The 22964-nt window shown below is 39.8% G+C and overlaps 1 protein-coding gene across 5 annotated transcripts in view; it reads left to right on the forward strand.

Moving 5' to 3' along the window:
- CNTN3 (contactin 3) overlaps nucleotides 1–22964 on the forward strand; it is a 380656-nt gene that overhangs the window by 265701 nt on the left and 91991 nt on the right. The gene's annotated exons all lie outside the window — the stretch shown is intronic.

The following is a 22964-nucleotide window of genomic DNA, read 5'->3' on the forward strand; positions in this document are numbered from 1 at the left end:
TCTTGATTCCCTGACTTCTGTGATAACATTTAAAATGAAGAAGCAGAATAGGGCTTAGTTAAAAGCACAGATTTTGGAGCAAGACTGTCGGGTTCCAATCTGTATTCTTTTACCAGCTCAAGGAAGGGACTTACTCTTTGTGTGTTTTGAGTCCTCATTTGTTAATTAATAGGGTGATATTGGCACATACTTCACATTATGAGGGTTGGTATGTGGGTCAGTTCAGTTCAGTTCAGTCACTCAGTCTTGTCCGACTCTTTGCGACCCCATGAATCGCAGCACGCCAGGCCTCCCTGTCCATCACCAACTCCCAGAGCTTACCCAAACCCATGTCCATCGAGTCAGTGATGCCATCCAACCATCTCATCCTCTGCCGTCCCCTTCTCCTCCTGCCCCCAATCTTTCCCAGCATTAGGGTCTTTTCCAATGAGTCAACTCTTCGCATGAGGTGGCCAAAGTATTGGAGTTTCAGCTTCAACATCAGTCCTTCCAATGAACGCCCAGGATTGATTGTATGTGGGTAAATCCCATAAATATCTATACAGCACTTAGGTAGGAAGGAACCTGGCAGAGAGTAAACATAAGTACTGGGTATCGTTATTATTGACTGAGTACTGACACCTCTTGGAACATTGTGCTGAAAGCTTCTGATAAGTGGAATGATGGCCGCAAACGTGTCCATGTCCTTCTTCTGGAGAATCTGATTATATTACGTTGTATGACAAAAGATAATGAAAGTAAAGGTGCAATTAAGGTTGCCAACAACTTGATCTTAAAATGGGGAGATTATCTTGGATCCTCTGGATGGGCACTTGAAAGGAGAAGCAGACAGCAGAAGTGTCTGAAAGAAATGTATGATAATGAAGGAAAGGGCAGAAGAGATTTCCAGCATGAGGGAGACCCTAATCGGGACTGCTGACTTTGAAGATAGTGGGAGGGGGCCGATGAAGAAAGGAATTCCAGATCCCTCTATCAAATGGGAAAATCCTCAGTTGACAGTCAGCAAGGAAATAGGGATCTCAGTCCCACAACTTCAATGAAGTGAATTCTTCCAACAATGTGAAGGAGCAGAAAATGATTTCAGAACCTTCCAGAGTAACACAGGGCTTCCCAAGTGGCTCAGTGGTAAAGATTCCACCTCTCAATGCAGAAGACATTCATTCCATCCCTGGGGGGTGGCGGGGGCTGGGGGCAGAGATCCCCTGGAGGAGGAAAGGGCAACCCACTTCAGTATTCTTGCCTTCGAAAATCCCACGGACAGAGGAGCCTGGTGGGCTACAGTCCATGGGGTCGCAAGAGTCTGACATGACTTATCGATTGAACGACAGCGACGACAAACAAAAAGTAGCACAACACCAGCAACACCTTGATTTTAGCCCGTTGTGACCCATACTGAACTTCTGACCCCCAGAACTGTCACGTGATGCGTTTGTGTTGTTTTCAGCCACCAAGTTTATAGTAATTTGTAATTGGAGAAAAAGGAAACTGATACAGAGCGCCACACATATTATTTCCTGCAAATATTTCTGCAGCTCTGTGCTGTTTACGTCATATTATTATCTCCATTTCACTAATGAAAAAACTGAAGCTTAGAGGAATTATGTAATGTGCCTAAAGTCACACAGCCAGAGTGAATTCCATAGCTAGGGCATAACCATGAAGCATTTTCAGGGCAACATTTTGTAGAGAGAACACAGAATCTGAGAGGTGATCTCAGCCTTTGAAATCATGGGGTCCAAATTATTCTTTTTGGAGATGGGGGAAACAAGGAAACGATTTCTTAAACTAAGAAATGCAAATTGACTTTTCCAAAACTGCTAAGGCTTACTGCAGCCAGCCAGTCAGGTTGAACTGCTTTTAGATTGTAGTCCCAAAGTTATTTTTGTGAGTTGGTTGGGATAACACAATCTGCTATTCTTATGATACTTTGTGGGAGACTACATGATACTGTATGCCTCAGGCAGCAACAGCAGGATGACAAGGCTAAATTGTGAACTGAGCGGTTACAAAACACAATCTAACTAAGTGCTAGGCAGTACAGAATAGATTTCTGGAACAGAAAGTAATTAGTGATTTCGAATTTAGTTGTCCAAGCCAGTTTAAACAAGTCGAGATACAAACTATTTAATTTTTACAATGCTGCAAGTTAAACCTTTCTGTATAAATGGTGACATTTTTGTTGTTGAAAACATTTTAAAGACTTTTAATTGCATACATAAATTAAATAGTAATTATGTTCCAAGGACTTAAATGCTTTGCACAATAATAAACACACTTGTCCTCACAGTTGTGCCTATAGTAGGCAGAGGTTTTAATTTTAACTTTAAAAGAGGACAAACGATTAGCAGGTTTAGCTGAAGGCACACGGGAGAGATTTACTCCCACTTTAGAGAATGGTGGGCTTCCCTTGTGGCTCAACTGGTAAATAATTCGCCTTCAGTGCAGGAGACCTGGGTTTGATCCCTGGGTTGGGAAGATCCCCTGGAGAAGGGAACAGGTACCCACTCCAGTATTCTGGGCTGCAGAATTCAATGGACTGTATAGTCCATGGGGCCCCAGGTGTTGGAGACTAAGCGACTTTCATTTTACACAATGATGGGATGATGCACAAAAAAAAATTAAGGTCTAGAATCTCACCTGGTATTTCTGACTTGGCCACTTGCTACATTGGTGTCATTAGGTCACTTCTCTAGCACCTATAAACATCAATATCCTCATCCATAAGAGAGAGATAATAATTCCTACCTTCAGTTCAGTTACTCAGTCGTGTCCAACTCTTCACGACCCCACTGACTGCAGTATGCCAGGCTTCCTTGTTCATCACCAACTCCCAGAGGCTGTTCAAACTCATGTCCATCGAGTCAATGATGCCATCCAACCATCTTATCCTCTGTCATCCCCTTCTTCTCCTACCTTTAATCTTTCCCAGCATCAGGGTCTTTTCCAATCAGTCAGTTCTTTCCATCAGGTGGCCGAAGTATTGGAGTTTCAGCTTCAGCATCAGTCCTTCCAAAGAATATTCAGGACTGATTTCCTTTAGGATGGATTGTTTGGATCTCCTTGCAGTCCAAGGGATTCTCAAGAGTCTTCTCCAACACCACAGTACAAAAGCATTATTTGGCTCTCAGCCTTCTTTATGGTCCAGCTTTCACATACATACATGACTACTGGAAAAAACATAGCTTTGACTAGATGGATCTTTGTCAGCAAAGTAATGTCTCTGATTTTTAAAATACTGTCAAGGTTGGTCATAGCTTTACTTCCAAGGAGCAAGTGTCTTTTAATTTCATGCTGGCAGTTAGCATCTGCAGTGATTTGGGAGCCCAGTGTTTCCATTGTTTCCCATCTATTTGCCATGAAGTGATGAGACTAGATGCTATGATCTTAGTTTTTTGAATGTTGAGTTTTAAGCCAACTTTTTCACTCTCCTCTTTCACTTTCATCAAGAGACTCTCTAGTTCTTCTTTGCTTTCTGCCATAAGCATGGTGTCATCTCCATATCTGAGGTTATTGATATTTCTCCCGGCAGTCTTGATTCCAGCCTGTGCTTCATCCAGCCCGGATCTCGCGTGATGTACTCTGCATATAAGTTAAATAAGCAGGGTGACAGTACACAGCCTCGCCGCACTCCTTTCATGATATGGAAGCGGTCTCTTGTTCCATGTCTGGTTCTAACTGTTGCTTCTTGACCTACATACAGATTTCTGAGGAGGAAGGTAAGGTGATCTGGTATTCCCGTCTCTTAAAAAATTTTCCACAGTTTGTTGCGATCCACACAAAGGCTTTGGCGTAGTTAATAAAGCAGAAGTAAGATGTTTTTCTGGAGCTTTCTTGCTTTTTCGCTGCTCCAATGGATGTTGGCAATTTGATCTCTGGTTCCTCTGCCTTTTCTGAATCCAGCTTAAACATCTTGAAGTTCTCAGTTCATGTACTGTTGAAGCCTGGCTTGGAGAATTTTGAGTATTACTTTGCTAGTGTGTGAGATGAGTGCAACTATGCAGTAGTTTGAAACTTTTTTGTCATTGCCTTTCTTTGAGGTTGGAATGAGAACTGACCGTTTCCAGGCCTGTGTCCATGGCTGAGTTTTCCAAATCTGCTGGCATATCGAGTACAGCACTTTCACAGCATCATCTTTTAGTATTTGAAATAGCTCAGCTGGAATTTCATCACCTCCACTAGCTTTGTTCGTAGTGATGATTTGCTAAGGCCCACTTGACTTCCCATTCCAAGATATCTGGCTCTAGGTGAGTGATCACGCCATCATGGTTATCTGGGTCATGAAGATCTTTTTTGTACAGTTCTTCTGTGTATTCTTGCCACCTCTTCTTAATATCTTCTGCTTCTGTTAGGTCCATACCGTTTCTGTCCTTTACTGTGCCCATCTTTGCATGAAATGTCTCCTTGGTATCTCTAATTTTCTTGAAGAGATCTCTAGTCTTTCCCATTCTATTGTTTGCCTCTATTTCTTTGCATTGATCACTGAGGAAAGCTTTCTTATCTCTCCTTGTTATTCTTTGAAACTCACATTCAGGTGGGCATATCTTTCCTTTTCTCCTTTGCCTTAGCTTCTGTTATTTTCTCAGCTATTTGTAAGGCCTCCTCAGACAACCATTTTGCCTTTGTGCATTTCTTTTTCTTGAGGATGGTCTTGATCACTGCCTCCTGTACAATGTCACGAACCTCTTCCATGGTTCCTCAGGCACTCTATCAGATCTAATCCCTTGAATCTATTTCTCACTTCCACTGTATAATCATAAGGGATTTGATTTAGGTCATACCTGAATGGTCTAGCGGTTTTCCCCACTTTCTTCAATTTAAGTCTGAATTTGGCAATAAGGAGACATGATCTGAGCCACAGTCGGCTCCTGGTCTTGTTTTTGCTGACTGTATAGAGCTTCTGCATCTTTGGCTGCAAAGAATATAATCAGTCTGATTTCAGTATTGACCATCTAGTGATGTCCATGTGTAGAGTCATCTGTTGTGTTGTTGGAAGAGGGTGTTTGCTATGACCAGAGAATTCTCTTGGAAAAACTCTGTTATCCTTGGTTCTGCTTCATTCTGTACTCCAAGGCCAAATTTGCCTGTTACTCCTGGTATCTCTTGTCTTCCTACTTTTGCATTCCAATCCCCTATGATGAAAAGGACTTCTTTTTTGAGTGTTAGTACTAGAATGTCTTGTAGGTGTTCATGGAACGTTTCAACTTCAGCTTCTTGAGCATTAGTGGTTGGGCCATAGACTTGGATTACTGTGATATTGAATAGTTTGCCTTGGAAATGAACAGAGATCATTCTGTCGTTTTTGAGATTGTACCTAAGTACTGCATTTTGGACTCTTTTGTTGACTATGAAAGCTACTCCATTTCTTCTAAGAGATTCTTGCCCACAGTAGTAGATAAAATGGTCATCTGAATTATATTCCCCCATCCCAGTCCATTTTAGTTCACTGATTCCTAAAATGTTGATGTTCGCTCTTGCCATATCCTGTTTGACCACTTCTAATTTGCCTTGATTCATGGACCTGACATTCCAGATTCCTATGCAGTATCGTTCTTTACAGCATCAGACTTTATTTCCATCACCAGTCACTTTGCTTCCATCACCAGTCACATCCACAACTGGGTGTTGTTTTCACTTTGGCTCTGTCTCTTCATTCTTTCTGGAGTTATTTCTCCACTCTTCTCCAGTAGCATATTGGGCACCTACTCAGCTGGGAAGTTCATCTTTCAGTGTCATATTTTTTTTTTGCCTTTTCATACTGGGAGCAAGATGGCATAATAGAAGGACATACATTCGTCTTCTCCTGTGAGAACTCCAAAATTTCAACTCACTGCTGAACAACCATCAACAGGAGAATGTTGGATACCATCAAAAACAAATACCGTATGTCCAAGGGCAAAGGAGAAGCCCCACAAGACGATAGGAGGGGCACGATCGTGTTTAGAATCTAACCCCATGCCTGCCAGATACGCTTGGAGGGCTCAAACAAAACCTTGTGTGCACCAGGACCCAAAGACCCCACAGAGACTGAGCCAGACCTGCCTTTGAGTGTGTCAGTATCTCCTGCAGAGGCATGGTTCAGCAGTGGCCTGTCCCAGGGTCAGGGGCTCTGGGTGCTGCAGACCTGGGTCACACAGCCTGTGGCATAGGCCTTCTTGGAGGAGGTCACCATGAACCCCACCACAGAGGCACTGAGCAGATGACCCACAAACTGCAGAACAGTTATACCAAATAAATTCTCACACTGTTAAGAAAGTTCTAGGACCCACAACAGATTTCCCATCCTGGGGATGTGGCAAAGGGATTAAGAATTCCCCCAGGGAATTTGACTTTGGCGGCCAGTGGGATTTGATTACAGAATGTACACAGGACTGGGGAGACAGACTCTTGGAGGGCACAGACAAAACTTTGTGTGCACCAGGACCCAGAAAAAAGGAGCTATGACCCCACAAGAGACTGACCCAGTCTTGCCTGTGAGTTTCCGGGAATCTCTAGTGGAAGTGTGGGTTGACCGTGGCTTACTACAGGGTCAGGGGCTCTGAATACGACAGTGGGTGCACAAGACCTTTTGAAGGAGGTGGCCATTATCTTCATTACTCCTACCATAGTTTGGTCTCACATCAAACAACAGGGAGGGAACACAGCCTTGCCCATCAATAGAAAATTAGATTAAAGATTTACTGAGCGTGGCCCCACCTATCAGAACAAGACCCAGTTTCCCCCACAGTCAGTCTCTCCCATCAGGAAGCTTCCATAAAACATCTTACCCTTATCTTTCAGAAGGCAGATAGAATGAAAACCACAATCCCAGAAAACTAATCAAACTGGAACCACAGCCTTGTCTAACTCAATGAAACTACAAGCCATGCCATGTAGGGCTACCCAAGATGGACGGGTCATGGTGGAGAGTTCTGACAAAACGTAGTCCAGTGGAGAAGGGATGGCAAACCACTTCAGTATTCTTGCCTTGAGAACCCCATGAAGAGTATGAAAAGGCAAAAAGATATGACACCGAAACATGAACTCCTACCTTATGCAGTTGCTATAAAGTAAGCATTCACCATGGTACCCACTGTCTGCAGATACACTGATAAATAAGAATGAGGTAGTGGTTGTTGTTATCATTGTTCAGTTGCTAAGTCATGTCTGACTCTTTGCAACCCTGTGAGCTGCAGCACACCAGGCTTTCCTGCCTTTGATTGTCTCCCTGAGTTTGCTGAAACTCACAGCCATTGAGTCAGTGATGCCATCCAACCATCTCGTCTTCTGTCGCCCCCTGCCCCTGCCCTCAATCTTTCCCAGCATCAGGGTCTTTTCCAAACAGATGGTTCTTCGCATCAGGTAACCAAAGGGTATTAGAGCTTCAGCTTCAGCATCAGTCCTTCCAGTGAATATTCAGGGTTGATTTCCTTTAGGATTGACTGATTTGATCTCTTTGCTGTCCAAGGGATTCTCAAAAGTCTTCTCCAGCAGCACAGTTTGAAAACTTCAATTCTTGGGGGCTCAGCCTTCTTTATGCTCCAACTCTGACATCCGTGCATGACTACTGGAAAAACTATAGCCTTTACTATACAGACCAATGAGGTTACATTATAAATAAAACATTGGAAGAAGCAGTGGCTGAAAGACATAGAAGTTTTTTGTTGGTGGGTCGGGCTACTTATTGGTTGGTTGGTCTCTTGGAAGGTTGGCAGTTAAGGCTACCCAGAGTCCACACTCATCAAAGATACATACCTTTTTTATCTTGCTGCTCCACCAGCTTCCCGTCATGAACCAGGCTGGCTGCTGGATGGCTTCCGCCTCTCAAAGACATTCTTCCCAGTGTCATCCCTGTGTCATCCCCTGATGACAGGAGAGAGGAAGGTAGAAATCAGGCTCTACTTACTTCCTTTTAAGAAACTTCCCAGAAGTTCCATCCAACAATTTTTCTTATGGAAAATTAGTTCCCTGACCCAGTTGGTCAGAAGTTAGTTCCCTAGCCAAATGTAGCTACCATAGAGATTGGGAAATACAGATTTCTTTCCTAGATGGGAATATGTCCACTGAGAAATTGAGGTTATGATTTAAGAAGAAAGGGGGGAAAGTGGTGGTCACTCCAACCCTGTCTCATGTTTATTACTGTTATTTCTCTGACCTCTGTATCAAACCTGGCTCTCCTGCATTGCAGGCAGATTCATCACCATCTGAGCCACCAGGGAAGCCCCTTTAAGCTTTCTGACCTTCTACTTTGTATGATGTATTTCTTTTTTTTTTTTTAATTAAGTGCCATTATTTTGAACTGGAGGATAATTGCTGTACAATATTGTGCTGCTTTCTGCCATACATCAACATGAATCAGCCATAGGTATGCATATGTCTTCTCCGTCCTGAACCTCCCATATGAAGTATTTTTAACATCTCCTCAGTGAATAAGGAAACTTTGAGGTATAAAAATGAGGTTAAAAAGAGGAAACATGTTTAAGGCAAGGGTCATAGTGCTGCAGTTTTTCACAGGTATCTTAGTTTGAGATTTTACAACAAAACACCATAAACTGGATGGCTTAAACACTGGAAATTTATTTCTCACAGTTCTGTAGGATGGGAGCCCAGAATCAGGGTGCCAGCACGGTTGACTTCTGGTAAGGACATCTGCCTTCTCATTATATCCTTGACAAGGCAGAAAGAGAGCCAGAGAGCTCTCTGAGGTCTTGTCTATAAGGGCACTGATCCTATTCATGAAGGTTCTAGCCTCATGACCAAATCCCCTCCTAGAGGCCCTGCCTCTGAACACCGCCACATTGGAGACTAGGATTTAACATAAAAATTTTGGGGAAACACTAGTACTCAGTATATGGCACCAGGGCTGGTGGTTTGGATTTTGCTTTTATCTCTTTGGACAGCGACAGCACTGATAAGCCAGAACCTTGATGCTTAGGGGAAAAGCTGCTCAAAGCAATTATGGAACAAGTTGCAGAGTTGAATCTTCTCCAAGTTCATGTGAAATTGGAGTGGGTCTCAGCCATCATTTGGCAACAGAAACCCCATATCTATCCCTCTTGGTCTGCAGCCTTAAGCCAAATTGGGGAAGCACTTTAAATGATAGATTTATTGTGGTTGTTCAATCATGGGCTGTTCCAGCATAATACGTGCAGATTCAGATCTCATCTTGGGGACAAATGAATTCACTGATGAATTTAAAAATACAAGAGAAGGCAAAATTTTTTTTGGTAACATATTTATGGCAAGATTTTCAATCCATTTCTTACTTACTTTGGTTGTACTTTGTGGTTTTTTTGTTTGTTTGTTTTGTTTGGTGTTTTTAGGTAAATCAAAATGGGTTTGTCAATGAATAAGAAACACGATAAATCGGAAAGCTTTCCCTAGCCTAACGTAGGGGTTTTTGACAGTTGTTCTTTGATTAAACCTGTATATACATTCTCAGGTGATGCTAGTGATAAAGAACCTGCCTGCCAATACAGGAGACATAAGAGACACAGGTTCAATTCCTGGGTTGGGAAGATTCCCTGGAGAAGAGAAAGGCTACCCACTCCAGTTTTCTTGCCTGGAGAATCCAACAGGGAGAGGAGCCTGGTGGGCTACAATCCATGGGGTCGCAAAGAGCCAGACATGACTGAAGTGACCAAGCACACACACACATGCATAAACACATGTCTACATTCATATCTAGTATGCTACCGAGTCATAATTGTAGATATCTATGTATTTATATAGATACATAGTATCATTCAAACCCTAACCAGAAAAACAAACTCAAAGATTAAATGTGTTTTTTAAAAATTTCATAAAGTGATAGATATACCCAGTGTAAACCACACAATATATTTGAATAATTATAATTTACATGGTGTGAAGGTTTTTGTACTAGCACAGTAACAGCTTTGTAGTTTTGCATCAGCCATAGTATTATAGATCTAAGTGAGTGAGACACCTGAATTACAGGAAAGTTTTAAACCAGTGTTAGTGCTTTCAAGTAGAGAGAACCTTTCAAGCTAAGGTAATAAAGAGATTACTTCGCACCAGAGGTATTAGTGAAGCTGATCTGAATAGATAATAAGGGCTAAGGGCTTATAATGAAATAGTGGTTCCTGAGCTCTTAAAATTAAGTGTTCATTCATTCACTTGAAATATTTTGAATACCTACTATGGGCTAGGCACTAGGTTTAAATTTCATCAGAGATGTACATCCCATTATTTGTAGCTTTACAGGGTATGAAGACAGATAACAGAGGACAGTTATAATAAAACTCAAATGGCCAAGTACAGAATGTTCAGCGATTAGCTGAACAGGCCCCATCTTCAAATTAGGGGGTAAAGCAGGCTGTCTGGCAGATGTAATATGTATAGAAAGACTTGAACGATGACTAGGATCCACTGGAGAAGAGTGTTCTGTGCAGGAGGAACAGCATGTGCAAATGCACAAAGGCAATAACAGCATAGGCGTTTGATGTTTATGGAACCAAAGTGATTTAGGAGAGAAGGCTGTGGAGAGAGGCCGTGGAGGTGAGCAAGGACTTTATTGTGAGTGGCACAGGAAACCAAATGAAATAAACAGTTATGAATTTATTTCTGATGAAAGCAACAAAATAAAATGGCAGAGTTAAAATATCACGTTTATTTATTTTTAAAATTTTTATTGAAATATAGTTGATCTACAATATAGTGTTAATATCTGCTGCACAGCAAGGTGATTCAGTTATGCATATATACACACTCTGTTCATGTTCTTTTCCATATGGTTTATCATAAGATATTGAATTTAGTTCCCTGTGCTGTACAGTAAGACCTTGTTGTTTATCCATTCTATTTGTAATAGTTTGCGTCTGCTAATCCAAAACTCCCACTCCATGCCTCTCTCACTCTACTCTACCTTGGCAAGCACAGGTTTGACTCTATGAGTCAGATAATGTTTTGTAGATAAGTTCATTTGTGTCATATTTTAAATTCTACATACAAATGGTATGGTATGGTATGTATCTTTCTCTGTCTGACTTACTTTGCTACTTAAGATAATCTCTAGGTCCATCCATGTTGCTGCCAATGGCATTATTTCATTCTTTTTTAATGGCTGAGTAGTGTTGCATTGTGTGTGTTTGTGTGTGTGTGTGTGTATGTGTATATATATGTGTGTGTGTATTAGGAATTCTTCTGTTGATGGACATTTATGTTGTTTCCATGTCTTGGCTATTGTAAATAATGCTGCAGTGAACATTAGGGTACATATATCTTTGAGAATTATAGTTTTCTCTGGATATGTGAGGGTTTTCCAGATGGCACTTGTGATAAAGAACCTGTCTGCCAATGTAGAAGATGTAAGAGACTCAGGTTTGATCCCTGGGTCGGGAAGATCCCTTGGAGGAGGGCATGGCAACCCACTGCAGTATTCTTGCCTGGAGAATCCCATGGACAGAGGAGCTGGAGGGCTACAGTCCATAAGGTCAGAAAGAGTCAGACACTACTGAAGTGACTTAGCACGCATGCACCCATGCACTGGATATATGCTCAGGAGAAAGATAAAATTTATGTTCTAAAAAAAACACAATGGTGGCAATAGAGAACATGAATTGAAATGATTGCAGCCTAAGGCAACAACCCCAGTTAGCAACCATTCAGCAGTATAAGCAAGAGAGAATTAGAGCCTGAACTAAAGAAATAGCAAAGAGAATAGAGAGGGTTGTGAAACAGTTAAATCAACAGGACAAAGGATTTGATTCGATTAAAGATAAGGAGGGAAGATGCTAGTAAAAGTCAAATCCTAAATTTTCAGTTCAGACATCAGGATTGTGTTAGACCTATTTAGTGAGATGGGGACCAATACAGAAAGAGTGGAGGTGAGGGCAAATGTGATAGATTCAGTTTGAAATTTAGTTTGATCTGCTTATTCAAACCAACTGGATATATCTATGTGGGTTTAGAGATTGACTATTTGAATCTGGAACTCAGGAATGAGGCCTGAGCTATAGATAGAAATTTAGGTGTTATGTGTATATAGATGGTAGCTGAAAACATGGCAGTGGATAAAAGTTTCTAGGCAGGTACATATCATTAAGTAGTAAATCATTTACTTAAAAGAGAGTCTGTATCTTTAATTCTGAAGCTGATGGAAATTTAAATGTAAGTAGAGGATGCCTATTTTTACAACATCATTTAAATGGCCAACAATTTATTTATATAGTAATTGATTTGTTAAGTAAAGGTCTACTTGTTACTTGGAATGCAGATATTCTAAACTTTTAAGTTACTAGTATTAATTTTGATAAAGTTTTTTCCCCTTCTTTTTGTTTTATATTTGTATCATCCAGTACTAAGAAGAACTATTCTGCTTTTTACTCTGTAAAACGGAGATTTTCTTTATAAACAGAAATGCTCTACCCTTTGGAGCATACAATGGTATTTCACTAAATGTCAAAATTTTAGTGCTTTTATATTCATTTACTTAAATCCACATATTTTCAAAAGACTTGAAATAAAACAGGATGTTTTGTCTCCTTTCAGCTAAGGAGAATTGTAAAAGATGCTTGAGAATGTGAATAGGCATGGTATGCAAGAAGAGAAAGCCAGCTGGCATATTTTAGAGAATGTTTAGCTTTTCTGTAACACTTAGTGGTACTTAAAACACATTAGCCAATTATCTTTAAAAATGGGGTTTTCTCTTGAATGCTGTTGCTTATAATAGTAAATATGTTATTACAATAGCCTCAATTCAGCAGAGAGTCTAAGAATGACCCATTACTTCTAATTAAACACATTAAAGTTGTCTCAAAGGTTTTAGGCAGCATTTAATACTATAGAAATTTAAATGCTTTCTAAAGAAAGAAATAAAGATTTCCCCAAATATTAATAGCCATAATCCAGTGTTTTAAAATATATTACCCAATTTTAATGTATTTTTTTACATGTGGTTAGAAGCTGGCTTTAAAAGGCAGTTAGCTTTGTATGCTGTGCAATTCCATGTATACAGACATAAAACAGTGATCACTGCTTGTCCAGAGCTCAGGAGGAAAGAGTGTCTCTTTTGGGTCATGGTAGAATTTGGAGGATAAAGGTATTGTTCTAGACCTTGATTATGACAATGGTTACATGACTGCATTCCTTCTTTAGAAGTTACATAACTCTGTGCCAAAAAGCTTATTTTGTCTATAAATTGTACCTTGATATTTGAAGCAAAATTTTGCATGCAATTTTAAATACATCTCTTGATTTCATGAGTAGCTTAATATAGGAGTTTCAGAGCTCAAGAAATGCCCCCAACTGGTCACTTTGCCCCTTTTAGGACACTAAATAGTTTGATGATGTTACTTGGAAGTAGCATCTAACCTCTTGCCAGTAAACAGGATAATTCGTCAGAGCAAGAACCACTTGGCATTTCTGCCATTGCTACTACTAGTCGCCACAGTCTTGTTTTGTAAAGATGTGTCTGGGGACTCTGTTACTATCCAGCAAATCTGTTAGATGGTATTTCCCTTGGCTGGAGCTTTTAGATGAAGATGAAGAATTTGTTTGCCAAATCGTTTCTGTCTCCATTCCTTCCCTATTTCCTCACATTTCTTGGCTCCTCTGTCTCTTATCACACTGGAGTCGATTTTTCTTCATACTATTCAAAAATGCTGTTCTCTCTCTGCCTGCCATTGCTCCTTTCACAAAAATCCAGACTGGATTATCTTCCTTGTCACCCTTGGTGTCCCATCTCAGCAACTGTCCCCTCACACTAAGCAGATAGGTAATGAAGCTCAGAGAGTTTCAGTTCATCTACCCCTGGGCACATAAGCCAAGATCTCAAGGAACCTTTACTCCTGTACCGTTCAGTTCAGTCTCTCAGTTGTGTCCGACTCTGTGACACCGTGGACTGCAGCACGCCAGGCTTCCTTGTCCGTCACCAACTCCCAGAGCTTGCTCAAACTCATGTCCATCAAGTCGGTGATGCCATCCAACCATCTTGGCCTCTGTCGTCCCCTTCTCCTCCTGCCCTCAATCTTTCCCAGCATCAGGGTCTTTTCCGATGAGTCAGCTCTTCGCATCAAATGGCCAAAGGACTGTACCCTTAACTCCAGATTAATCTCTTACTGGTAAATTTACAGTAACAGAGGAGAATTTTAACACAACTTTCAGGACCTAGATATTAGTTGTTTCGAGATTGCTGTCTCTGCTTCATGTCTGCAGGGAAGGTACTCAGGCTGCCCATTAGTTTCTTATCTTTTCAACACTAGTGACTGTGCACTGGGCTGGGAATATAGAGATAAACCCTCAGGGAGTCCACACACATTCTGTTTAGAATGTGGAGAATTTACCCGTAAGTTAATATGGGAGAGACTGTATGATTAAGGTGACCATACATAATTTATTCTACAGTCTGGGGCATTCTGGTGAGAAAGGGGGCTCTATTGGTGATTCCTGCCAAGACAACACATAGAAACCGAGACTTGCCCAAGGAAATGGGACATTTCCACCCTGTCTATCATGGAGATGTTTGTAAGACAGTAAGAAACACAGAGAAGACTTGTTGTCTCAGCCAGCATCTTGGGGGAGTGGGCAAGCAACTCCATACAGAGAGGTATCTCAAAGGAAGTGATGATGAAGTTCCATTGTGAAGGATCTGTGAAACCAAGCAAAGCAAAAACAGTAGGGAAAACACCATCTGAACAAAATCATTGCATGGACAGGAAGTAAAACTGCTTATATATTCCAAATATGTCCAAAGTAAAGTTCACATATAACAAGGAAAATAAGAAGAGCTAACCTGAGTTCCTTCCCAGATAAACAACCATCTTTCTCCTTCAGAGGATGTGAAACCTGGAGGAAGATAATTTTTCCTGAAGGGGAGGTTGATACACCTGGGTAAATACACAAGAATCTCAGAAAACAGAGAACATTCCTCTCCTGTCGCTGGATTCCCCAACCCATACCTCCATTTCTCTTATGCTTCCAGCTGGAAAAAGAAGAGGAAAGAGTGCATTTGCCACATAATCCCCACACCCTAAGAGAATAAACTAGTATTTAAGAGACAAGTGAAGATCATCAAGAGAGGAGTCAGTGCAACCCAAGACTGGGTTTGGAATGGGACTCGTGGAAAGGGATCATAATCACTTCTCTCCTCCTTCTCATTCTCCAGCCACAAACAAGACCTACAGATTTTCTCCTCTTAACTTCAGTCAGCTTAATTTTCTGCCTATTTGTATCATTATTTACGTGCATACTAATTCTGTGCATATTATTCATTGTGTCAGATGAAGTTAAGTGTATATTTTATTTGATTCTTGATTTAATTTTAATAAATGGAAAGAGCAGAGCATCGAAGTCATAAGGTATTGGTCAAATTGTGGCTCTGCCATTTACCACACAGGTGTGATGTTAGGCAAGTTACTTAACCCCTGAGCTTTGGTTTCCTTATTTTGTGCATCAGGGCCAGAAATTCTTACCGTGCAGGGTTAGTCAGTATATTAGGTGGCATTTGCTTGGTGGCATAGCCAACTCTTAGCAAGAGGTTGGCTAAAAAGACTCATCTTGGTTGACAGGCAGAGAAAGGACAAGTTACTTCCAGCTCTGTCCTGCCCTGTTTCTCTTACATTCTTTTTTTTTTTTTGTCTCAGTAGACTCTAGTTGCAATAATAAAAATAATAAAATGAAATATATGAAGCATCCACTATGGTGGTGGCTTCTGCATAGGCCCTCAAAAAAAGGTACCTGCTGCTGTTGATACAGTTTTTTTTTTCAAATTTATTTGATTGAAGTATGTTTGATTTACAATTTTGTGTTAATTTCTGCTGTACAGCAAAATGATTCAGGTACTGTCTTTAGTCACTAAGTCAAGTTCAACCCTTGCAATCCCATAGACTGATGCCTGCCAGGCTCCTCTGTCCATGGGATTTTCCAGACGAAGATGCTAGAGTGGGTTGCCATTTATTCTCCAGGAGACCTTCCTGATACAGGGATCAAACCCACATCTCCAGAATTCCAGGAGGATTTCTTACCACTGAACCATCAGAGAAGACGGACTCAGTTACAAACACACACACACACATACACACGTGTGTGTATGTGTGTGCGTGTGTATTTATATATATATATATATATATATGTTCTTTATATATATTATTTTTCATATTCTTTTCCATTTTGGTGTATCACAAGGTATTGAATATAGTTCCCTGGGCTATACAGTAGGACCTTGTTGTCTATCTACCCTATATATAACAGTTTATGTCTGCTAATCCCCACATCTACATTTTTAATATTATTTTTTCATCATGTTACTCATATACATTAAGAGTAATAACACTGTGTTAAAAAGAAAGATGAGCAAAGACCTTTCTTAAAACAAAGCAAAACAAATAATACCTTTCTTTTTTACAACAACCAGTTTTGAGTTTTATGTTACTTAACCTCAAGTGAATAAATTCCACCCAAGTATTATTAAAGAATTGGCAGCTTTCGAATGTTTTCCTAAAGTTATATCAACTAAATTTTGCAGGAGACTGTGTGGTTCTTAAATCCATATTTTAAATTTGATTTTTGTGGATGTAAAAGTTAAGGCCCCTTTAAAAATATTTTGTCAGTTTATGATTTTGGTAGGGAAAAGCTGGTTAATGAATTTGAATGTCCTGGGCGTTGGAATTCACTTCCAGCCAGTTCTGTGTTAGAACTGGGTACATTAATTCATAATGATGCTCAGCATAGATGTTTTATTTACTGGGTGTATCTCCCCGTACCGCATCCATATGGTCATATAGATTTTCTCACTCAAGCCCCAAAATCCCTTGTGTATTTGCCTACAGCCTAATCATGTTTTATATCCCTGCTTTCACTGAAAATTTAAAGAAAAACTATTCTGTTGTAGAATCCTGTCATATCATTATGTACTACCTTTGCACATTTTCTGATAATAATGTTTAAGATAGAAAAAAAAGAGGAACTTTCAGAATAAGAATATTGACTCCTTTAACATTATCAAGAGTATACACCATTGCCTTTTTTATGATTCTTTTTTTTTTTTTTTTTAAAGGAGAACAAAGCAGAACTCTTACTGCAGTGCGCATATATATTCTTTCATTTATAACTCTGTATTTCCTTGGCTGGAATGTCTTTTCTTCTCAGCGCAGCAAACCCCTCCTTATCAAGCAAGGCTCGTCTTATTGTTACTCACTATGGCAAGCCTTTCCCAAGCCCCGTAGGTGAGATTCATAGCTCTTTCTTCTGCTTTACCCTTGAGGTTTCTTTAGGCCCAATTGTGTCATTTAACACAGTGTATTATGGCTCTTCGTGCAGGAGGCGGTCTCGCCTGGGTTCTCAGCTTCTCTATCTGTGTAGCCTTGATCACCGTTCCAGACATGTTTATCCATTTTAGCATTCATTTACTTATCAAATATTTATTCAGTTCCTACTGTTCCCTGTAACTATTGCTGCATAACAAATCACCTTCAAACTTAACAATGTAAAACAGCAATCATTTTATTATCTCTTGCAGTTTCCATGGGTCAGGAATTGGGGAGAGGCTTGGCTGGCAGTGTTTGTTCAGAGCAGCTCATATGGTTGCAGTCAAGCTTGTGCTGGGGCTCCAGGAGCTGGGGCCTGGCTGCACTGCTGTCTCTCTGGCAGGCCCATGGCTTCTCTGTGTATTCTCTCCAAGTGGGCTCATTTGGGTTCCCTCAAAACATAGCGGCCTCAGGGGAAGCTGAAATGCTTAAGGCCAATAAAGGCTTCAAGAGTGAATATTCAAGCAAGCAAAGTGGAAGTGTAATTGCCTAGGCTTCAAAGACACAAAACCTCATTTTCCTTGCATGAAAATACCTGTGAATTCCCAGCCTAACTAGATTCAGAAAGAGGGGAATTGGACTTTCCCTCTTCATGGGAGAATGGCGAGATTCTAGGAGAGCATTTAGGATGGGAAGTCCTTCTGTGGCCACTTTTGAAAAACGCAATCTAGCACCCCCACCACATGCCTCGCGTTGTGCTGGGATGGAGGAAACTGCAGTGAACAAGACAGATATGGTCCCCTCCTCGTGGAACTTGGAGAAGTAGAAACCACATTTAATAGGGTAAAAATACAATTATTTTAGCCACCAAGGGGAAAAGGTATTTAATTATATAGGATATTTCAAAAAAGGCCTCTTTAAGGAAGTAACTATTGGACAGGAACTAAATAGTAAGAAGCAGTGGGTCATGCCAAGATGTGCCATTCATGGAGAGGCGCTGACAAAAACAAAGGCCAGGAGATGGGAATGAAATTGAGTTATTTGAGACTCAAGAGCAAAGCCAGTGTGACTGAAGTGTCATGCATAGAGAGGAAGAATAATGAAATATGAGGTCCCAGAGATGGGCCGACTCACTGGAAAAGCCCCTGATGCTGGGAAAAATTGAAGGCAAAAGGAAAAGGGAGCAACGAGGATGAGATGGTTAGATAGCATCACCAATTCCATGGATATGAATTTGAGCAAACTCCAGGAGATAGCGGGGGACCAAGGAGCCTGCCGTGCTGCAGTCCATGGGGTCGCAAAGAGTTGGACACAACTTAGCAACTGAACAACAACAGCCCCAGAGATGGGCGGAATCCAGAAATGGGATCCTTGAAGACCGTAATAAAGCTGTTAGGTTTTATTTTAAATGGAATAATAAGTCATTGGAGATTTTAACACAGAGGTGTGTCATGCTCTGCTTAAGACCACGCTGGCTGTAGTGTGGAGAGTGGGTTGAGGAGAGAAAGAGTATAAAGCATGATGACTCTAGTTAGGAGGCAACTTGGAGTTGTCCAGGCAGTATTTACTAGAGGCTTGATTTCGAATAAAGTGTAGGCATTGGAGAAAAGGTTACTGTGTGTATTGTGATTGAGCTGGATAAATTTGTACCTCAGATACAAAATTTCATACCAGACCATCAGATTTTATTGGTGGTTGTGCATGAACTAAATGCATCCCCCTCAGCCATTAGATTGTAAGTCTCTAAAGAATGGGGGCCAATTCTTTCTCCTATGTGAGTTTTTCAGAAAACTTGGTGTGTTGTAAGTGCTCAACAAGTATTTGTTGAAATGAATTTTATTCTTTTTTTGGATAGTTTCCCATATCTTAAAAGTACCTACAGGTTTCTTATTTAATTTATTGCAACAATTTCTTAGAAATGGATAAAATTGATTTTTTTATAGATTTATACTTGAAGCTTCCTATTAAAATATGAAAGTGCTGTATTTTAGTTTATTCTTCCCTCCTCTTGAAGACTATAATAGAAAGAGGGGTGGAATGGATAGAAGGATGGTTGAATGAATGATTAGGTGAGCTGGCATTGCACTTCTATCAAAAAAGGAGTAAACATGTGGACTGGCACTGATGGTTACTACCTCCTGCATTCTTTTGCTGGAAAGGAGTTATTCATAATTTATAATCTGTTATATAAGTTCTAATCAGTTGGTGCACAGAGTTACATTTCTTACTGCCTAACGAATTTTAAAAAATTTAAAAAAATCATTTTGTACTTTCACCTGTTTCTCATTTACTGATATTATTTGCAATGTTTTATCTTAATGTAGACTACATTAATATCTTAATGTAGACTTAATTGCTGAAGCAGTTTTTGCTGGGGCATGAGAGTGTTTGACCCTTTGTGAGTCTTATAATTCTGAGAAAAAAAATCTGTAATTGAGGTTGAATATATATAATCTGTCTTGTTTTGAAGAAATCATTTTCTTACCTTTTACATTCAAATGCTAAAGAAGGAAGCCCCTTTAACTTGAAGATTGTACTAGGTACTTAATTTTCTGCAGTATTTCTTAATTTACATAATTGGGAAAATTGTTTTTAAAGCTTGATATAAAGTATGTTTTTCTAGTTTAGGTTCTTGAAACATCTTATACCTCACTAAATTTATTATTTGCTTATGACTCTACTGATTTAATAACTTTATATCTTCTAGTTAATTTCATTTCCTGACATCATGCCTCATTCCGAAGAGTTTGAGGATAGTTTATCAAAGTACTCACAAAGTGAACATTGAGGAGAAAAAAATATGCCAAAGTTCCAATTTCCTAGAACACAGGTTTCATTGAGACAGAATAAATTCTTCCCAGTAAATCCTTTTTGCTTATCACAGAGCATGGTCCATAGTCCACATTCATTAAGTACTTACAGAATGAATGTCTGAGGTTGGTGTACAAAACATATGCCAACAGATTAATTCACTTAGTTGAGATCCACAGTGTTGACTCAGAGCTTTTAACAAATGAGCAAAGAATAGTATTGCTAATAACAGAATCCATGCTGTCTATAAGATTGAATGAAGCCATTTGATGAGGAGACATGCAGCTATTCCTAGGCAAAAATATGCAAATGGATATGTCCAAATTCAGTGGATTGTGATGGAGATAACATTGAGCAATACATAGATTAATGTCCTTAAGATGAAATATGACTTTGAAAGTTTTTTTTTGTTTCCCATAATCCAAGGGTAACTTTGAGTTTTAAGACTTAATACTCTTGAGGAATAGATAGCCATTATTTTTAGCTAATTTTCCATGAAGCTTATTTCTCACATGTATGTTTTAATAAACTTGAAAATAGAAAATATTCCAAGGTTATGTTCAGTGTCAAGAATCTTGGAGAAAGAGAAGGTGCTGCTGTGAAAATGCACAGTCAAATGCTTAGTTAGTTGGACCAATGTTAAAGTTTGTATCATCTCATTAAGGGTTGGTGGATTACCAGATACTGTGTCAAAATAGATGGTAATGATTAAACCTCTGTGTAAAGGAGGGAAAAGCAAGTTCAGGTTATTGGGGCTGAGATTTTTCTCAGAAAACTTTGAGACCCACTCCAGTGTGTAGATGACGTGGGATCTAAGACTCTCCCTTCTGTGTAATATCAGTACTCTCTTTTGTACAAAATAATTTATAAGTAGCCAGTAATCTAATGTATATAGTCATTATAAAAAGAAAAGCTTAATAAAGCACAGCTTAATAGACTCACACTGAAACGTCTAAGACAAAGAGATTCTAAACACACCCAAGTCATCAGATGAGTGAATTTCTACCAAGAGTTGCTAACCTGGTGTCCACGGTAACATAAATGATGCATCCTGAATTGTATATTATTATTATTATTATAGTTGTTTATGTGTGTGTGTTTTCTACAATGAAGTCTTTGGATTTTTCAAATATTCAAATATTCTTTGTGTCCCAGATAAACACTGCATTAAGTTGTAAATAAGCCACTTAAACATTGATGGACATCTCTAAAAGAGGATGACTCTAGAATTGAAATAGTAGAGTCACTCAATTTGTAGAAAAACCTCATCCTCTCTATGTAGAAAACTGTCTCTGAACCCTTCACATTGGTTAAGACAAAATTTTACTGAACAGGTACTACGTGCATGGCACTGACTTTTAGTAACTTGTATGTTTTAGGGATTTGGGCACTCTAGCTGAGAAGCAATTCAAAGATATTGAACAAATTGTTAAGTAAGCTGTAAGAACTGACTTAGGAATGGACAGGAATTGAATGGCTCCAGGAATCCTGCATTGCAACATCTTGTCACAGCAAGTGCTAAAATGAGTGAACTAGTAACTATTTTCATTCTTATGTTACAAACCTAAGTCTGAAGCAGGTGAGTCCAAAGGACATAGCCTACATTACTGTTTTTCAAAGTGTATCCCCAAATCAGTAGCACCAGAACCATCTGGGAAATTAGAAATTTAACTCCTTGGCCCCTAATCTGGTGGTGGACTCAGGAGGGTGTATTTGAAAGACCAAGTCCTCCAGGTGAATGGTGCAAAATCAGGTTTGAGATGGGCACAACAAAAGACAGAAACGGTATGGACCTAATAGAAGCAGAATATATTAAAAAGAAGTGGCAAGAATACACAGAAGAAATATACAAAAAAAGATCTTAATGACCCAGATAACCACAATGGTCTGGTCACTCATCTAGAGCCAAACATCCTAGAGTGCAAAGTCAAGTGGACCTCAGGAAGCATCACTACAAACAAAGCTAGCAGAGGTGATGGAATTCCAGCTGAGCTAATTCAAATCCTCAAAGATGATGCTGTGAAAGTCCTACACTCAGTATGCCAGCAAATTTGGAAAACTCAGCCATGGCCACAGGACTGGAAAAGGTCAGTTTTCATTCCAGTCCCAAAGAAAGGCAATGCCAAAGAATGTTCAAACTACTGCACAATTGCACTCATCTCACACACTAGCAAAGTAATATCAAAATTTGCTAAGCTAGGCTTCAACAGTACACGAACCAAGAACTTCCAGATGTTCAAGCTAGATTTAGAAAAAGCAGAAGAACCAGAGATCAAATTTCCAAAATCCATCAGATCATAGAGAAAGCGAGAGAATTCCAGAAAAACATCTACTTCTGATTAATTGACTATACTAAAACCTTTGAGTGTGTGGATCACAGCAAACTGTGGAAAATTCTTAAGGAGATAAGAATACTAGAAACCTCTGCCTCCTGAGAAACCTGTAGGCAGGTCAAGAAGCGACAGTTAGAACCGGACATGGAACAACGAACTGGTTCCAAATTAGGAATGAGCATCAAGGCTGTCTATTGTCACCCTGCTTATTTAACTTACATGCAGAGTACATCATGCAAAATGCCAGGTTGGATGATGCACATACTGGAATTAAGATTGACAGAAGAAATATCAATAACCTCAGATATGCAGATGATACCATCCTTATGGCAGAAAACAAAGAGGAACTTTTCATCAAACAAAGGCCTCTTGACGAAAATGAAAGAGAAGAGTGACAAACAAAGATCATGGCATCGGGTCCCATCACTTCATGGAAAATAGATGGGGAAACATAGACACTGTGACAGACTTTATTTTCTTGGGCTCCAGAATTGCTACAGATAGAGACTGCAGTCATGAAATTAAAAGACATTTGCTCCTTGCAAGAAAAGCTATAACGAACCTTGACAGCTTATTAAAAAGAAGAGACATTACTTTGCAAACAAACGTCCCTATAGTCAAAGCTACGATTTTTACA

This window comes from Giraffa tippelskirchi, chromosome 9 (assembly GCF_054371585.1).
Source record: "Giraffa tippelskirchi isolate mGirTip1 chromosome 9, T2T-mGirTip1v1.2.pri, whole genome shotgun sequence".
Lineage (NCBI taxonomy): Eukaryota > Metazoa > Chordata > Mammalia > Artiodactyla > Giraffidae > Giraffa > Giraffa tippelskirchi.